Source organism: Tupaia chinensis, unplaced genomic scaffold (assembly GCF_000334495.1).
Source record: "Tupaia chinensis unplaced genomic scaffold, TupChi_1.0 Scaffold149501_1, whole genome shotgun sequence".
Lineage (NCBI taxonomy): Eukaryota > Metazoa > Chordata > Mammalia > Scandentia > Tupaiidae > Tupaia > Tupaia belangeri.
The window spans coordinates 1,325,976-1,343,181 of NW_006209345.1; the positions used below are offsets into that span (position 1 = coordinate 1,325,976).

General features: G+C 47.7%; 1 pseudogene; it reads left to right on the top strand.

The window, feature by feature from the left end:
* Positions 1-1,149: 1,149 nt before the first annotated feature.
* The window catches only part of LOC102471311 (proteasome subunit alpha type-7-like), a 19,642-nt pseudogene continuing 3,585 nt past the window's right edge, over positions 1,150-17,206 (top strand).

Consider the following 17,206-nt stretch of genomic DNA (forward strand, 5'->3'; position numbering starts at 1 on the left):
AAGCAGATACATACCATAAAGGAGGGGACAGGGAGGACCGAGCCATACCCGGCGTGGCTACCTCCCTCCCCATAGCCCAGGGAAGGCAGGGCGTTGGGGTTTGCGTTTTGGGCAGCGTTCCCTGAGGAATCTTCCTCCTCGCTACCCTTTCCTCATTGCTGCCCACAGCCTGTCCTCTCACTGCCTATGCCTAGTCAGGAAAGCTGGGACTCAGCGTCGGTAAGCATTTCCCAGGTGCCTCTTCTGTGCCAGGGCTTGCAGGCAGGGTAAGGGTGCACACAGCAGGAAGTGAGGGGTCGCCATGGGAGGCGGTGGCATGCGGCAGCTCTTACTTTCCTGCATCGGTTTCCTTGCTGGCCCTGAAGGCTCTGAGGCCTAGAGCTGGGGTTTGACCTAGGAGCTCTGGCTGACAGAAGGTTCAGAAACCAGCATGCACGTGGTCTCTGGGCATGCCCATGCCCATGCCCCTCAGCAGTGGCCAGCATGGGGCACTCAGGGATCAGCCTTTTCAGCTCATTCTGGATCCTAAACCCTTGAAGTGCCACAGTGCCAGAGTCGAATAGGCTCTACCTCTGTCCATTGTTACTTTTTGCTCAGTAGTTGGGGGAGGCCTCTGTTGCAGGATCTGGGGCCCCACTACACCCAGACTTGCAAGAGTTAAGGGCCCCAGGAGGTCACAGGAGTAACCAAGAGTTGTCAGATCTGAAGAGTCTCAGGACACTGCAAGGATAGGGCCTTGGGCACCAGTGAGCCCCACAGGTTTGTCCTGGTGCCACACAAACTCCAGTACCCAAAGACCTACATGCAGTGGGATAAAGGCTACCCCAGGGACATATTTCACATCTGGGGACTCAGTGCAGAGGCTCTGCTGGCATCAGGAGGAGTTAGTCCATCTAGGAGGTGACTTTTAAGCTGGGACTCAAAAGATGACAGGGCAAGATGAAATTGAGAAAGTGCAGGGGAAATTGTGACATTCAGGGGAAGGTGAAGTAGATGCTGGAGACCCTAGTGCAGGTGGGAGGGAGGCGCTGGGGAGAGGAGCAGAGGCCCAGAGAGCCCGAGCTTGAAGAGTCAGGCAGCTCTGCCATGTGGTGGGCAGCCTGCCTGGAACATGGCAGAAATGGCCCAGCCCACGGACAGAGACCCAGGATGGCCTTGGATGACAACCATCCTGGTCTCTTCATGATGGGGACAGTGGGGACCAAAGGGGCCAGTGAGCTGATTGAGGTAACACAGCCACTTAGGGAGGGAGCCAGGCCTTACCTGGGCCATGAGTGCTCTGGCCTAGGCCCTGATTTGGCACCATCTGCCCTCAATCCCAGCTGCATGATAAATTTCTTTTTTTTTTTAAAGAAGGTTTTGGCAGTGTTTTACACTTTTGAGATTCCCTTTCATATCTGACTTAATGAAACATATTTTTAAATGATTTTACTTTCTTTGTCATCATTTCTTAAATTATTATTTATTTGTTTAGTTTTATTTGTTATTGCTATTTTCTTTTTTTTTTTAATTTGATCAGAGAGACAGAGAGAGAGAAAGGGAAATTGAGAAAGCAAACTGCCAAGTCTGGGACTCAAACCATGGACAGCCATGTGGGAGTCCAGTGCCCCAACCATTGCACCACCTGCTGGCCCCTATCATTATTATTATTATTTTAACTTAACCAGAAAGAGATAGAAGAGTGAGAAAGCAAGCCATCAGGTCCAGGACTCAAACCACGCTCAGCCATGTGGGAGTCCAACACCTTAATCACCACGCTACCTCCCAGCCTATACATGATATATTTCTCCTGCCTCTTTGGAGAAGCAGTTTGGGTGTAAAGAGTAATATAGTCAGGGTCATAGCAGCTACCTTGAGACAGCCCAAAGCAAGAAGGAGGTGTTGGACTAATTCAGAAATTATTTTCTATTGTGGCCCTGGGCATTGAATTGCTGTTGTTTGCTTACCTGTCTTCCCAGCAGACTTTAAGCCTGACACAGTAAGTGCCTCATGAGTGTCTGTAGGATGGACAGAGGGGGTGGATGGATGGATGGAGATATAGCTGGGTGAAGAAATGAATGAAAAGATGCATGGATGGATGGATAAAGATACGGATGGGAGGCTGCATATGTGGATGGATGATTAGATGAACGGATGGATGGATGGGATATGGATGAAGAAATGGAAGGATAAAGATATGGATGGAAGGATGGATGAGTGGATAGATGGATCAATGGATTCAAGAAAGCAGGAGCTCATCAGTACAAAGAACCATGGGGAAATACGGTGCTGAGGTCTTGATGGTGCAGAGGGTAAGGTAAGCTATGGAAGAAGCTGTAGGGACATTGAGGGCAGATCTTCAGCCCCAGCTTTGGGAATCTAGGAGCAAACAAGAATGTGAGGCCACAACAGCCAGGCAGTGAAACCCTGAGAAAGAGTGGAAATAGATGAAGTTCTTAAGGAGGGGTCCAGATGCTGGCAGGGACTGTTGACTTTTTTGAGTGCCTCTCCCTGCCCTCAGTCACTTTATTTCAGAAAGGCAAGAGGTGGATGAGCTAATCCTTTCAAGTTTTATTTATTTATTTATTTATTTATTTATTTATTTATTTATTTCTTCCATGAGTGACAGAGTGGAAACACCACCCTCAATAGTTTTACAGCTGCAACTCAGCCCCCACCTTAGACAGCTGGATTAGGGACACACTCAGGGACACACTCTGGCATACTCAGGAAGGTCTCTGGACATGAATCTGGAACTTTCCTATGCTGGTCAGTCTTACAGAATTTCACTGCTGTGCCACCAGCCAGCTCTCTTTTCTTTTTCTCTTTCTTTCTTTCTTTCTTTCTTTCTTTCTAAAAATAATAGCTTTATTGAGATAGAATTGACCGTCTGATTCATTTACTTACGTGTTCTTAGTATACTCAGAACTGTGCATCCCTCACAACAATCACTTTTAGAATAGTTTACTTATTCACAGCAAAAGAAACCCTGTGCCCATTGGAGTCACTCCCATTTTACTCAGTTCCGATAGCTCTATGCACCCACCAGTCACTTTCTATCTCTATAGAACTTTCTATTCTGAATATTTCATATAAACACAATCATACTCTGTGGTCTGTTGTGACCAGCTGCTTTCACTTAGCATCATGTTTTCCAGCATCATCAACATTATCTCACATACTTCATTCCTTTTGATGGCTGACTCATAGTCCACTGTATGGATATATCACATTTTATTTATCTATTCATTGATGGACCTTTGGGTTCTTTCTGACTCTTGGCCATTGCAATGTTCTGCCATGAACATTTGTGCCCGAGGATTTGTTTGAGTCCCTGTTTTCAGTTCTCTTGGACATATTTCTAGCGGTGGAATTGTTAGACCCCATGTTAACTCTTTAACCCTTTGAAGAACTGACAGAAGGAGGCTGCCCAAAGCTGTTTTCCAAGAGCATACACCATTTTACAGTCCCACCAACAGCATGCAAAGGTTCTGCTTTCTCCACATCCTCACCCACACTTCTTTGTTTGTTGCTGATAATAGGGAGAGAGGGGTCCTCCTTACCCCCACCTCAGGTCAGGTGGGAAGGGCTTCAGGAATATCTCTTGTGGGTCTACGGGAGTCTCTGGGTTTGGGGAGGTCCCAGAGCCTGGTACTGACTCTTGTCTACATGAGGGTTGCCAGGGACTGCCCTTGACAATAGAGAAAGGGTCCCAGACTATAGTGAGGGCACCTACATTCAGGTGTGGAGGAGAATGGGAGCATTGGTGGGTGGCCTTGGCAAGGAGCCAGGAGTGGGTCATCTTGAACACGCTCTCCCCACGGGGTTGAGAGGACTGCCAGCAGCCATGGAAGGCCCTCCATGGGAGGACAGAACAGTCTCCTTCTATGTAAATGGCACAGGAGATGAGGCAGGAGTCTGACCTGTGGGCATAAATGTTGAAAGGGAGAGGTCAAGAAGGTCAGAGTCATCGCCAGTACCTCTTAAATTCAAGTCACCACAAAGCTGTTATAGTCTGTCCCTTTAAGTCTTTTTAAAAAAAAATTTTTCGGGACCAGCAGATGGTGTAATGGCTACATTGCTGGACTCTCATGTGGTCGACTGTGGTTCAAGTCCCAGACCTGGTGGTTTAAACTCACCCTGGGTGCATGTGTGTGCGTGCCCCAGATCCCAAGAGGAGAATGGAGATTACAACATGACTATCCCCCTATGGGATGATTTCTCACTTTCTGTCTCTCTCTGTCTTTCTGGTGAACGCACGCACCCTATAGCAAAAACCTCTCCAAAAAATTAATAAATAAATTTTCAGATTTTTGCCATAAGGCATACACATTTGCTGGACAGAGAGAGACGGTGAGAGGTAAAGTGAGAAATCATCCCATAGGGGGATAGTCATGTTGTAATCTCCTCTTCTCCATTCTCCCTCTGGGTTTTTGGGCATGCACACACATGTATCTGGCATGAATTTCAAACTACCAGGTCCAAGATTTGAACCATGGTCATCCACGTGAAAGTCCAGTACTTTAACCACAATTCAACCTCCTGTCCCCTCCTTTAAGTCTAAAAGGGCCCCAGGAATTTTAAACATGCTATTAGTTGCATACATTGGTAGTAAATACCAGAGGGGCACATGGGAGAAACCCACCCCTAATGCCTGGCAAATTCCAGATGATTCTGAACAACTCAAGTATAGGGTAACAGTAAATTTGAGCTAGGTGGGATCTAAGAGAATCTCTTAGAGCTGAGTCTGGTTCTGGAAATTTCTGCAAGCTGGGCTTGCAAACTGTTGTGGCCACTACCTACAGAGAAAGTACTTTCTAGACACTTCATTGTCCCATGTGATTAATTTTGCTGTCCTTTTCCCAGCCCTGCCACGTTGTCACCTTGGTGAGCTAGCCATGGAATACTTAGAAATAAGTTTAGCAAGAAAAGCTCAAGATCTCTATGATGAAAACAGTGAAATATGATTTAAGAACACAAACCAAATAGAGAGAACTATCAGAGAGGCTTTGTATCACCATTGGCCAAATCTCCCAAGATTAATTGATCTATTGGTTGTTGGAAAAATCGCAACATATTTGTTTCATGACATATTTTTTTCTATGCAAAAATGCATCATGACTTTTCCAACAACCCTAGGTAATATTCCATTTAGAATTCCAGCAAGGTACTGAATGTTGATTGTGTCATTTCTTTTAAAAATAAATGAAATCTTCATTTTGGGGAAATTGGACTTAATATAAATCAGATGTAGAAAAACCAACCTGCACAAACTGTCAAGGTGGTTTTGAAAAGGGGGACCTGGTTGGGGGTGGGGGCAGGCTTGCCTAGCCAGATATGAAAACCCACTCGGAAGCTACAGTAAGTAAGCACCGTGCTCTCCTGACACAAACAAGGGCAACAAAACAGTCCAGAAACTTCTCCAAGTTATATGGGAAGTTAAAGTATGAGAAAGGACAAATTATTTGAGTATTTTTGTTTGTTTGTTTTAGTTTTGCTTTGTTTTTGCCAGAAGTATGTGTGCTTGTCAGAGAGAAAGAGAGAGAAGGAGAAAGCACCACCCATGGGGCATGGTTATGTCACAATCCCTTCTCCATTTCTCCATTCTGGTGGGACTTTGGACACACCTGCATATGTGCCTGGCATGTTTTTTAAGACACTGGGGCTAGGACTCAAACCAGGGTTGACCATGTGGGACCTGGCTCCCTTAACTACTAGGCTACAGGGCTGGTCTAACCATCCATTTTGAGGAAGTCAAAGTTAAATCTCTACCTCAAACCACATACAAACACTACTTCCAATGGAATTAAAAGTGAAAGACTTTTTTTTTTCCCTCGAGGGATTTTTCCTATAGGGCACGTGCGCTCACCAGAGAGACAGAGAAACAGAAAGCGAGAAATCACCCCCACAGAGGGGATAGCAAACCTCAAGCCCTTCTCCTCCATTCTCTTCTTGGAATTTTGGGCATGCACACACACAAGCTCAGCTTGAGTTTAAAGTCGCCAGGTCTGGGACTCAAACGGCAGTCGACCACATGGAACTTCGGTGATGTAACCATTATGCCATCTGCTGGTCCCCAAGACTTTCTTTCTTTCTTTTTTTCTTTTTTTTTTTTTTTTAAGAGGTTTTTGCTATAGGGCACATGCGCTCGCCAGAAAGAGAGACAAAAAGCGAGAAATCATACTCCAGGGGGGATGGCCACACTACAATCCCTTCTCCTCCATTCTCCTCTCAGGATCTTGGGCACGCATGCACACGTGCCCGGCGTGAGTTTAAGCCACCAGGTCCGGGACTCAAACCACGGTCGACTACATGGGAGTCCAGCGACATAGCCATTATGCTAACTGCTGGTCCCCTCAAGACTTTCTTTCAAAAATGGTGGCATGGTGGTTAAGGCGCTGGACTCCCACATGGTCAACCACAGTTGGAGTTCCAAAAATGCAGTGGCTTGAAATTCAAGCCAAGTACATGCACATGAGTGCCCAGGATCCTGAGAGGAGACTGGAGGCGAAGGGATTGCAGCATGGCCATCCTCCCTGAAGGGTGATTTCTCACTTTCTCTCTCTCTGTCCCTCTGGCAAGCGCACACACCCTATAGCAAAAATCTCTCTCTCAAAAAGAAAATGAAAAAACAATAGGTTGGGACCAGCAGTTAGCATAGTGGCTATGTCGCTGGACTCCCAAGTAGTCAACCGCGGTTCAAGTCCCGGACCCAGTGGCTTAAACTCATGCTGGATGCATGTGCGTGCGTGACCAAGATCCTGAGAGGAAAATGGAGGAGAAGGGATTGCAGCGTGGCCATCCCCTCTGTGGGGTGATTTCTCGCTTTCTATCTCTCTGTCTCTCTGTCTTTCTGGCAAGCACATGCGCCCAATAAGAAAGAAAGAAAGAAAAACTCTCCAAAAAAAGAAAAACAAACAAACAAACAAAACAATAGATCTAGACTCAGTCGGTAGCATACAGAATGTAGTGCTGGAAACCACTTGGCCAGTGGCTGGTTTGGATCCCCAGCAGGTGACCTGAAACACACTGGGGAACACACATGCAGATGCCCAAGATCCTGAAGGGCTGGAGAAAGAAGATTGTAGTATGAGACCCTTCTGAGGGTACTTTTTTCTCTAATGTACATGCATGCGCTCTGTATAGTGAATAAAAAACTAAAACAAAAAAGAAAACTTCTACATGTATGGAGATTGATACAGAAAAACATTCTTATAATTTCATGATGTAGGAAGTTTTTCTAAGCAAGATGGGAAAGCCAGAAGCCGTTAAAGGGACAACAATAACAACAAGGTAGAATTGACTATACTGAACACATAAAAACCTCTTACAAAGGCCAGTCCCATAGCATAGCAATTAGAAACTGTACAGATGAGGCTGTATCCCACATGGCCAACTGGGGTTTGAGTCCTAGCCCCACTGGCTTCATGAATGCATGTGCCGAGGTTCCTGACAGGGTAGAGAACTAGAGGAAAAAAGTACAGTATGACCAGGCCCCACTGAGGGGTGCTCATTCTCTCTCTCATGTACATGTGCCCTCTAGCATTCAAAAAAAGAAAAAATGCCTTACAAAGTTGTGCTTTAGGAAAGGCACTTTGGTGGCAAAAGTGGGCTTAAGATTGGAAGATGATGCTGGCCAGAGGGCAGGAAGAGTCCAGGGAGGAAAGTGACCATGGTCCTGTTGGAGGGTGTCAAGAGGCACCAGGGCAGTGGCCTGCAGGGATGGAGATAGAATTGAGCAGAGTTTGCTTGAACTATTAATAGGCCGAGCATTTAAAAAGGGGCTAGGATTACCTTGGTGTTTTACATATATATGATATGGGACCAGACGGTGGCACAGAAGTAACACAACACTCTGCAAGGCTAAGCCACCCACAGGGAAGGCTCCAGGTTTCATCCCAGAACACACCGGGAGTGGACGTGCCCATGATCTGGGGCTGGCTACAGCTGGAGGTGGCTTGTGATGTCAAGGCTCTGGCAGGGGTATCTCTCTCTCTCTCTCTCTCTCTCTCTCTTATGGAAGAAAGAAACTTTGTAAAAAAAAAAAACTTTTTAAAAAAAAAAAAAAATATATATATATATATATATAAAATGGTAACGTGGCCAGACAGTGACACAGCAGTAAAACACCATGTTCTACAAGGCAGACTCACATGGGAATGTTGCTGGCACATGTCTGGAGACCTTCCTGAGTATACTAGGCATGTGTGTGCCCAGCACATTCCCATGGTCCAGGCTGGCAGAAACTGGGAGTAGATCATGGCACTAAGACCCTTTTGGGTGCTGTATCTGTGTGTGTCTCCCTCATTCATGAGATAAATAAATAAAGTTTTTAAAAATATTTTTAAAGATAAAATACATATGATAGAAACAAGTTTTATCAGCATGTGAACATGACCTGCTCCTTTCTCACCCAACCCTTGATGCTAGAGAGAGCCTTATCTTCATCTGATTATATTTATCCCCTCCTCTGGCATAAAAACAATTTCTGGTGTGTGTTTGATGGGAATGGAGGTGGCAGTCTCATCAGATGACTCAGACTGGGGGAAGCCCTTGAAACCTTCAGTCCTATTAAGGAGATGAATATAGACCAGGAGGAATAGAACTATAGGGATTAAAGACACCTCAGACCTCTACCACCATAAGAAGTCTAGTTCTGAGACTGAAGGGGATATTGAAATGGGAGGAGTTTATAAATGAAAGGGCCTCAAAGTGTGGCTCCCTACCCTATCTACTCCCTCCCTCACAATTCCTTGTAGTGTACATCAAACGCACCAGTAGGGCTCATTAAAACATAGATTGCTGATTTCCAACCCCAAAGTTTCTCTTTTTAAAAATTGTGTAGGCTGGGGACAGCAGGTGGTATAGTGGTTAAGACATAAGACCTGCTCAACCTCCTCACTTTCCATCTCTCTGCCTTTCTCTATCCCTCCAGTGAGTACACATGCCCTATAGCAAAAATCTCTCTCAAAAAAAAAAAAAATTACATAGGCTGCTCTCTTACCTATGCCCTTCCACATAAATGAGAATAAGTTTTTCAGCAACTGTAAAACAGCTTGCTGGGATTTTGATTGGGACTATATTGACTCTACAGATCAGACTGAGAAGAAAACATCTTAACAATACCAGATCTTCCAACTTCCGATCCATGAACATGGACTATCTCTCCATTTACCCTCAGAGTTTCTGATTGAGCAGGTCTGAGGAGGGGCATAAAACTTTGCTTTTCTACCTACTGCCCAGGTGATGCAGATCCTGACGCCAATGCTGATGCTACTGTTCTAGGGACTGCGCTTTGAAAGCCACCACCCCAGTCCTGGCTTTGAAGCCCTGCCTGGTTTAGAAGTTGGGGCTATCTTGGAACCAGCAGTTGGCATAATGGCTATGTCGCTGGACTCCCATGTAGTCAACTGCGGTTTGAGTCCCAGACCCAGCGGCTTAAACTCACGCCAGGAGTGTGTGCATGCATGCCCAAGATCCTGAGAGGAGAATGGAGGAGAAGGGATTGCAGCATGGCCATTCCCCCTGGGGGAGGGGGGTGATTTCTCATTTTCTGTCTCTGTCTCTCCCTGTCTTTTTGGCCAGCATACACGCCCTATAGCAAAAACCTCTCTTTAAAAAAGAGAGAGAGAGAGAGAGAGAAGAAGAAGAAGAGGAGGGGGAGGAGGAGGAGGAAGAAGAAGAGAAGAAGAAAAGAAGAAGTTGGGGCTATCTCAGAGACTGGGAACTCTATAATGGGCCCCAGGACTCTGAAGGAACTTTTGTTCCCATGCAAATCACAGAGAGCCAGCTCTGCTGGGATTTGCATGCTAACAGCTGGCTGGGATTTTTTAATCTCCAGAAGATAAAGACTGAGTGCCAGGAACACACAGGTGTACAGGGTCAGGAGATACAAGCCTCTTGCAGGAAAAAGACTTTTTTCCTCTCTAAGTATCAGATTGCTCAATTTACTGAGAAAATTACTCACCTCTTGGTACTTCCCCTCCCAATAAATACCCTCTCAGGAAATCTCAGAAAATCAACCAACCCCAGGTCTGAAAGTGAGGTTCTGCCTTGCACAGCAAGGTTCGGCTGACCCTAGGGTGAGTCCAGCTGTATGGCCTGGGGATGGAACTGAGCAGTCACAGGAACACTCTGAGGATGAGATGCCACAGCATGAGCAGAGGTAGGCTGCTGCTTTCTCCCTGCCTTGGTAAGGAAGATAAAAGCCAGTGCAAGGAAGGGCCAGCCATCCATGTAGAGAGAATGACATGGGCAAGACTCAGAGGCAGACTCCAGGGCTCCATGATGCCAGATCAGAAAGGTGGCAGGTGAATGGCTTCATCCTGTGCCTGCCTGTGGCTCTACCTGCTGCATTTTTTTCCTCCCAAGTTACCCTTTGATGAACACCAGGAGACACTCGGGAAGTTCATAAGTGCTATTGCTCTGCTTAGTGGAAAGCTGCACAAAGCCACAGTCACCACTGGCTCTCAAGCTGGGAATCCTCACTGTGGCCTAGTCTCCATGACCTGAGGCCAGGCAAGTCCATCACCCCCACCCCGATGCACACTCTGCCATGGGCCTGTCATGGGCAGTTCAGTGGGTACCAGGGTGTTTGTATTCAAGTGTCTTGGGCTGCTCTGTCCTGTGTCCTGGGCTCTCATCCTCCCTTGGTCTACACCAGGAGTCCTCCCTGTAGATGCATCCAGGAATTGGAACATCCACTATGGCTGCCATAAGAAACCACCACAGAGTGGGCAGCTTAAACTTTAGACATTTATCGTCTCATAGTCCTGGAGTTAGAAGTCCAAGATCAAGGAGTAGGCAGGGTGAGTTCCTCTGAAGCCCCTCTCCTCGGCTTGTGGACAGTGTCTTATCCCTGTGTCCTCACATGGCCATCACTCTGTGCCTGTCGGTGTCTTAATCTCCTCTCCTTAAAAGGCCCTCAGTCCGATTGGATTAGATCCTACCCCAATGGCCTAAGTTTAACTTAATTACTTCTGTAAAAACCATGTCTTCAAATATGGTCAGGTTCTGAGGTGCTAGGGGTCGGGACCTCAGCATATGAATTTCGAGGGACAGCTCAGCCCATTGCAGCATCTGTCTGCAGGAGCCTCTATTAATTCGCAGCTGCAGTGGGGAGGCTCATCATGTTTGCACCCACAGGACTCATGTCAGAAAGGTGAGGGAAGGGACTGGGGTCTGTGGGTGGTCAGAACAGTCCCCAGACAGCTCCTCCAGCCTTTGGTCCCATCTGCCCCTACTCTGGACACTAATTGAGCTAAGACTCCAGGTGTCTTCAAGTGACAGGTGCTCTTTCGCCACTGGGCTTTTTACCATGCTATTTCCTCTGCCCGCCATCTCCTTTTGACCATCTGGCAAACACACCATCTCCAGAAAGCCCTCCCTGATGATCCATTTCCTGGGCAGAATGAATGCCTCCTTTCACTGGGCTTCTGGGGTATGTTTTCCTACATTTCCAGCCTCAAAGACCTGGAAATATGCAGCCACCAACAGACAAAGCCATGTAGGGCACTGCGTCTTGTGCATCAAGCTAAGCTAGCATAAGCTTTTTTCAGTCTAGGAGGTTCAAGAAGAACAAAAGATCTTCCCAAGACTCAGGTTGGCAAATCAGTGGTTCTTATTCCCCTGGCCATAGTAGCTGACTAAGGGATAGACATGTAACTCCAGTCTAAATATAATCAGAGCTGATCCAAGGGTTAAAGCTTTCTCAGAGAAAGGCAGAAATGGAAAATAGAGGTGAGACTGAGTTCTGATACCATTTAAATTTCTGGATCCGGCCATTCCTGAAGCTGAATTCTCTAAGCCTTTCAATTACATAAATATATAAGCCACTTGCACCCAAAATATCCAGGTCCAATCAGAATTAAAACAAGAACATAGCTTCAGACATTGTCATCTTCTTTGGGGAACAAGGAACTTAGCTTAACTGAGGAGGAGGCCTCACATTTCCAGGACACGAAGCATCTATGGTTTGCCTTCATCCCATCACCCAACACTGAATGGCAAGGCTCTGCATCCCAGTGACAGGACACAGTACTTTCAGGAGGAGCACTCGTAAACAGAATCAACAAAAGCACCTGATCCCTTCACTCTATTTCCCAGAAAGAGAATGAACTTCAGGGCAGGGGGGTGGGGGGATGGGGAGGTGGTGTGTGTGTGATGGAATTCATAAAAACACAGAAGGCGATTAGAAAGACCTAGATGGTGTGATTCAGCCTAACTACACAAGTGTGAGATTTAGGCTAGTGCCAGCTGCAACCATTGTCAGCATCCTTACTGACTTTGCCCAAGTCACCGTTCCTGTCTGGAGTCAATGTCCATCCTCTCTGATAAAGGGGCTTAGGTTTCAGTATGTGGCAGAGACAATATCCAGTAATCACCAGATCTCCTCTAACCTGCTTTCCTTCTGGACACATATGACTTCTAGAGAGCACACGAAAAGTTCTAGATGATGAAGAGCAAGTAGAAATGACATTAGGCCAAGACTATGAAAAGTTCATGTGACCTCTAGCAAGACCTTGAAAGATAAACACCTTGGATCCCTGAGTCACTGCATGGAGGACCGCTGTCCTGACAAGTTACTTCCTTCACGTCTGACCTGCGGAGAGAAAATTAAGTCTTCATGGCATTAAGCCATTGAGATTTGAACATTTGTTATGGCAGCAAAACCTAGCTTATCCTGATTAACATACCAGAGATGGCAAGTATGTGATATGCATACCCTTGCTATGAGACTAGCACCTGGATAGACATTACTAATCCATCTTGGCACTCTTTCTCCCCATCCCAGCACCATGCTCCAAGCAGCCCATAGCTATGGAGCTATAAACTGTAAGATGCGTTAAGATGCTTTTAGCTCACAAATTGCCACTTAGGGAGTTGAGAAATTTGACACAGTGATCAGACTTAGGAGTGAAGGGATTCTATCCTCTTTGGAAGAAGCTAATGCTTTCCTACCATTCACTCTTCATGATTGCCAGTGCCTGTATCTTCTCATCTTCCTGCCTGGCTTTGAAGGGGTTTCTGAGCAAATGTTTCCCCTCTTCCCAGCCTCTTTCAACTGCTCCTTCCTTGTTAGCAGCTTCAGGAAGCCTCCATGAATTCAGCACTGGTGACGTTTTCACTCCTTTTAGCTGCTACTTAGAAGAGCCAAGTAGGAACTTGTTCCTCTGAAGACATCGGAGAGGAATTGGGCTGCCCCACGCTTTCTCATTCTTTCTCAGGGTGTGCCTCGGCCTCAGACCCATGAAAGGCAATTTCACTTTCGGTGGGGCACCTTCCAAAAGGAATGATGGGGTTCACATAGGAGCTGGTGTCTTGGCGGTCAGCTCCCTCTGAGCCCGAGACGAGGGCAGGGCCGTCCCAGGACATGGGCTCCAAACAGACGAACAGAGTGAACATGAGTTTTTACAATGGGGCTTTGATCTACCTAATGTCACAGACAGACCGGGGACAAACGCCAGGCTCTCTGTGACTCCTGGTTCCCACAGGAGGTGCCCTGCGCAGGTATTCACACGAGGAGATTCTTGGCAGGCCCGGCCTCTGGGTCTGTGCCCATCACAGACACAGCCACGGCAATTAGGTTTTGGAAAATGGTGGGTGAGGTTTGTTTGGCCAGAGCTTCAGCCTCTAGCCCAAAGGCAGCATCAGGAGGGAGGGAGGCCACCCCCAACAGGAGTGGGCACCCTCCTGGTGTGAATGAGGGTGAGCACAAGGAATTCCTGTGGTCAGGGGCAGCCGGCCGGGCACAAAGGCTGGGCTGGCATCCTTGACAATACACACTCTGTCCCGGTGACCTTCGCCAAAACACTCAGTGAAAGGGCCGTGGCTCTGTGTGCCCAGGCCACCGGTTCTGGAAGCACATGAAGAGGCCAGGACCGTGGGGAGCGTTCACAGGACATTTTGTAACATAGGTGCCCACAGCACTGCCAGGGGCCCATCCTTCGGGCTGTCAGGACGCATTATCCCCACCTGTGCTCAGGAACAATGGTCACACCTGTAACTCGCTCCCATCCCCAAGCGGATGAAACGGCCCGCGCCTCCTGCGTGCAGCTCCGGTTTCCATGCCCGGCTCCCCTCAGAAGGCTGCAGCAGGACGTACCAGCAGCCCAGGAAGATAGTGCAGTGGTGGGGGCCCAGCCCTTCTGCAGACCAGGTGTCTGGTAAGATGAGGACACCCCGAGGTTCTTTCTGTTTCTTTTTCTGCTTCTGCCTTCCTGCCCGCTTCCATAGAGCTATCCTGCTTTCATTTGGTCCTGCCTGGACCAGCTCCCTCACTGGTCCATTTCTTGGAAACTCTGAAATCCAAACCCACACTAGACAAAATCCTGAGCGGTCTCCCATCTTCTCCACCTTGGCCTCTCAGCACAGCGAGGTCGGTCCCCTGAGGTACAGACAGACACATGTTTGTTATGCACTCTGACACCGTTTGCCACATAGTCTACAAATACCCACCGTCAAATCCTCACGATAACCCTAGGAGAAACTGCTCAGCATCGCCTCCATTTCACATTTGGGAAAACTGAGGCTCAAAGAGGCAAAATCACACGGCTGGCAATGGGCAGGCCCGGGCTGTGACCCAGGTACCTGGCTCATGCTACCAATGCAGGGTTCTTTGGTGACACCTGGAAAAGATGCCCTGAGTATAACTTGCATCATGGCCTTCCCATGGCTCACCTCCTGGACAGGGACCAGGTCTTCCTATCCATCACTGTACTCCTGGCACACAGGCCAGGTGACTGTTCACTAAATTAATAAGAAACTAACTAGGTTGGGGCCAGCCCATGGCCTGATGGTTATGGAAGCTAGATCCCACATGACCAAATACACAGTTTAAGTCCCAGACCTGGTGGCTTGAGAAACACTCCAAGAGCATGTGTGTGTGCCCAAAATCCCCAAAGGAAGAAAAGATGGAGGAGAAGGGACTATGACCTGGCCTCGTCCCAGAAAGAGGGGTGCTTTCTCCCTCTCTTTCCATTTCTCTGTCTCTCTCTAGTATGCATACATGCCCTCTGGAAAATTAAAGACAAAAATAAAGAAGAGAACATAACCAGACGATCATAGGTTCGTTTCTTGACCATCTCTTTGGGCCAGGCACATCCCAGGAGCTTCCGTCCATGCCCATTTTCCTTCTCCACATCCCAACAAAGAGAATCAGGATGACCGGGCCCATCTCACAGACAAGGAAACTGAAGCTGAGTGTAATGAGGTGCCTGGCTGAGGGTCACCCAGCTCTCAAGTGGTGGTTATAAGTTCTCATCTCATCATCCTCTACCTCCATCCTGAATGACAAGAAGAAAGGGAGAAGGAGGGTCATTTGGAGGTGTTGCGTCCAGTTCAGGCTCCATGGTGATGGAGACCTCCCAGTACCTATCCTGTGATGGTGTCACCTGCGCCACCCCGCCTACTTCCAGGAGGTCAGGGCCTGCACTCCACTCTCACCCTGCCTCCTGACTGGCCAGCATAGGACTTTTGGTGACCCCATGCTGAAACCTTACCTGAAGGTGGCATTTCCGGGTCTCAGAGTGCATCTGTGAGGGTGATGGAGAGAGAAACAATGAACTACAGCAGTCAGCTTGCCAAAACCCCAGCCCCACACAGAGCTGCCGGGTGCAGGGCAGACGTGAGCCTGCGTGTCCTGAGCAATAAAATATTTAGATACCAGAAAGCAAGCTCACACATCAACAACAGGCCCTTTGTCCCAGGCAGAGGGGACGAAGAATGGATGGGGAATCTGCATCTTTGAACACATCCTCTGATCCTAAGGGCTCGTGGAGACTACCTGAGTGCATAGGGCATCTCAACTGACCCCAGGCAGGCAGGCGTCTGTTCGTGTTGGGCACTTGGCCAACATGAGAGCCTTGGGAATGGAATAATGAAGAATTAATTTACCCAGCAGGGCCCCTTCAGTGCCTGGGAAGCTCTCGCACCTTCTCCAGCGGGGCAGAAGTATTTCCTTGGGAGGAATGCTGTTACACAATCGGTCTGTCAAGAGGCTGCATTCAAGAATCCGGGGCGAGGTTGCTTCAGCTGCTGCCGGCTCCTTTGATTCACACACTCCCAACAGGCAAACCCAGACCCCCTGGCTCCCCACTGCCCCGTAAAGGCACAAACCACCTGTGAGAGACCCCACACAGGAGCCAGGCTTGAGTCTGCAGTGGAGAGAATGCAGTGGGAATAGGACCACACGTGTGCCCACAATGTGCAAAGACTTTAACTAGAATCTCATAAGTCTGTTCAGCAGATGCTCCTATACCCGTTGTATAAACGAGCACACTGAGGCTCTGAGAAGTGTGGTAGCGAACATGAGGCCTCTTGACCAACAAGAAGCAGAACAGAGATTTGCATTGGGACCAGTCTCGTGACCAAGCCCACAAGACAGACAGCATATCGCACAGTGTTGGTGAGGACTGGGATGGAAGGTGTAGGTGTGGGCTGAGACCAGAAAATAAGAAATCAGAAGACTGACTAACCACACCAACCTATCAAGAAAGGGGCGGGGTATTTGATGGGATGGTCTTTATGTTCCAGGAGGATGTTTCTAGCCTCTCGGGAGCAGAGAATAGACTCAGTTCCCCAGTTAAATCACCTGGAAGATTCTCTAAACAAGATTCCTGATACTGGATGGTGGCACAGCAGGAAAATGTGATGCTTTGCAGAGCTGACCCATGTGGGAAGGTTCTGGGTTCATGTCCAGAGACTTCCCTAAGGATACCAGGCATGTGTGTGCCCATAATCTGGAGCTGGCGGAGACTAGGAAGAGAATCACTACATCGGAACTCCATTGGGAGTGCCTTTCTCACTCCCTCTGTCTGTCTTATTTATGAAAGAAAGAAATAAATAAACTTTTTTAAAATGCCCAAATTATTCACTGATGAAAAGACGTGAACTAACAAGCCAATGAAGTAGCACCAATCCCATTTCTCAGGTAGGCAAATGGACATGTGGAATTTTCACTGCTGCCCACGAAGGAAGAACTGATATGGGACTTTCCCTTCTGAACTATTTTTTTTTTAATTAAAAAATGAACAAAATATGTGAAAAAAATTTGAGGGGAACCAGCAGTTAGTATAATGGCTATGTCACTGAACTCTCATGTAGTCGACTGCGGTTCGAGTCCCGGACCCGGTGGCTTAAACTCAAGCCAGGCACATGTGCGTGCATGCCCAAGATCCCAAGAGGAGAATGGAGGAGAAGGGATTGCTGCATGGCCATCCCCCCTGGG